This window comes from Amblyomma maculatum, chromosome 10, assembly GCF_055883805.1.
Source record: "Amblyomma maculatum isolate TAMU_Amacu chromosome 10, ASM5588380v1, whole genome shotgun sequence".
Lineage (NCBI taxonomy): Eukaryota > Metazoa > Arthropoda > Arachnida > Ixodida > Ixodidae > Amblyomma > Amblyomma maculatum.
This window is the reverse complement of record NC_139353.1, coordinates 127,340,597-127,343,096: the sequence shown is the minus strand read 5'-3', so window position 1 is coordinate 127,343,096 and position 2,500 is coordinate 127,340,597.

Genomic DNA, 2,500 nt, shown 5'->3' with positions numbered 1-2,500 from the left:
AGCATCGGCAGCAGCAGCAACAGCAGCGGCAGCAGCGGCGGCACCGGCAGCAGCAGCGGCAGCATCATTCAAGCAGCAGCAGCAGCAGCAGCGCAGCAGCAGCAGCAGCAGCAGCAGCACGCAGCAGCAGCAGCAGCCAGCAGCAGTAAGCAGCAGCAAGCAGAAGCAGCAGCAGCAGCAGCAGCAGCAGCAGCTCAGCAGAAGCAGCAGCGGCAGCGGCAGCAGCAGCAAGCGGCAGCAAGCAGCAGCAACGGCAGCAGCAGCAAGCAGCAGCAAGCAGCAGCACAGCAGCAGCAGCAGCAGCAGCAGCAGCAGCAGCAGCAGCAGCGGCAGCATCAGCAAGCAGCAGCAGCAGCAGCAGTAAGCAGCAGCAAGCAGAAGCAGCAGCAAGGCAGCAGCAAGCAGCGGCAGCAGCAGCAGCAGCAAGCGGCGGCAGCAGCAGCAGCAGTGCAGCAGCAGCAGCAAGCAGCAGCAAGCAGCAGGTCAGCAGCAGCAGCAGTGGCAGCAGCAGCAAGCAGCAGGCAAGCAGCAGGCAGCAGCAGCAGCGGCAGCAAGCAGCAAGCAGCAGCAGCAAGCAGCGGCAGCAGCAGCAGCAGCGGCAGCATCGGCAGCATCGGCAGCAGCAGCAACTGCAGCGGCAGCAGCGGCGGGCAGCGGCGGCGGCAGCAGCAGCAGCAGCAGCAGCAGAAAGCGGCAGCAAGCGGCAGCAGCAGCAGCAGCGCAGCAGCAGCAGCAGCAAGCAGCAGCAGCAGCAGCAGCGGCAGCAGCAGCGGCAGCAGCAGCAGCAGCGGCAGCAGCAGCAGCAGCAGCAGCAAGCAGCAGCAGCAAGCGGCAGCAGCAGCAGCAGCGGAGGCAGCAGCAGCAAGCGGAGGCAGCAAGCAGCAGCATGTGGCAGCAGCAGCAAGCAGCAGCAAGCAGCAGGCAGCAGCAGCAGCAGTAGCAGCAGCAGGAGCAGCAAGCAGCAGCAGCAGGCAGCAGCAGGCAGCAGCAGCAGCAGCAGCGCAGCATCGGCAGCTTCGGCAGCATCAGCAGCAGCAAGCGGCAGCAGCGGCGGCGGCGGCAGCAGCAGCAGCAGCAGCAAGCAGCAGAAACAGCAGCGGCAGCAGCGGCGGCAGCGGGCGGCGGCGGCGGCGGCAGCAGCAGCAGCAGGAGAGCAGGCAGCTGCGCAGCAGCAGCAAACGGCTGCAGCAGAAGCAAGCGGCAGCAAGCGGCGGCAGCGGCAGCGGCGACGGCGGCAGCAGCAGCAGCAGCAGCATCAGCGGGAGCAGCAGTGGCAGCAGCAGCGGCAGCAAGCAGCAGCAGCAGCAGCAGCAGCAGCAGCAGAGCAGCAGCAGCAGCAGCAGCAGCAGCAGCAGCAGCAGCAGCAGCAGCGGCAGCGGCAGCGGCGGCGGCGGCAGCAGCAGCAGCAGCAGCATCAGCGGGAGCAGCAGTGGCAGCAGCAGCGGCAGCAAGCAGCAGCAAGCAAGTGGCAGCAAGCAGCAGCAGCAGCAGCAGCAGCAGCAGCAGCAGCAGCAGCAGCAGCAGCAGCAGGAGCAGCAGCAAGCAGCAGCAGCAGCAGCAGCAGCGGCAGCAGCAGCAGCAGCAGCAGCAGCAGCAGCAAGCAGCAGCAGCAAGCGGCAGCAGCAGCAGCAAGCGGGAGGCAGCGAGCAGCAGGCAGCAGTGGCAGCAGCAGCAAGCAGCAGCAAGCAGCAGGGCAGCAGCAGCAGTAGCAGCAGCAGGAGCAGCAAGCAGCAGCAGGCAGCAGCAGGCAGCAGCAGCAGCAGCAGCAGCAGCGGCAGCATCGGCAGCTTCGGCAGCATCAGCAGCAGCAAGCGGCAGCAGCAAGCAGCAGCAACAGCAGCGGCAGCAGCGGCGGCAGCGGCGGCGGCGGCGGCAGCAGCAGCAGCGCAGCAGCAGCAAACGGCAGCAGCAGAAGCAAGCGGCAGCAAGCGGCGGTGGCAGCAGCAGCAAGCGGCAGCAGCAAGCGGCAGGCAGGCAGCGCGGGCAGGCGGCAGCGCGCGGGAGGCAGCAGGGCAGCAGCAGGGCATCAGCGGGAGCAGCAGTGGCAGCAGCAGCGGCAGCAGAAGCAGCAGCAAGGCAGTGGCAGCAAGCAGCAGCAGCAGCAGCAGCAGCAGCAGCAGGCAGCAGCAGCAGCAGCAGCAGCAGCAGCAGCAGCAGCAGCAGCAGCAGCAGCAGCAGCAGCAGCAGCAGCAGTCAGCAGCAGCAGCAGCAGCAGCAGCAGCAGCAGCAGCAGCAGCAGCAGGCAGCAGAGCAGCAGAGCAGAAGCAGCAGCAAGCAGCAGCAAGCAGCGGCAGCAGCAGCAGGCAGCAAGCAGCAGCAGCAGCAAGCAGGTGGCAGCAGCAGCAGGGCAGGGCAGCAGGCAGCAAGCAGCAGCAAGCAGCGGCAGCAGCAGCAGCAGCGGCAGCAGCAGCAGGCGCAGCAGCAGCAGCGGCAGCAGCAGCAAGCGGCAGCAGCAGCAGCAAGCAGCAGCAGCAGCACAGGCAGTAAGCAGCAGCGGCGG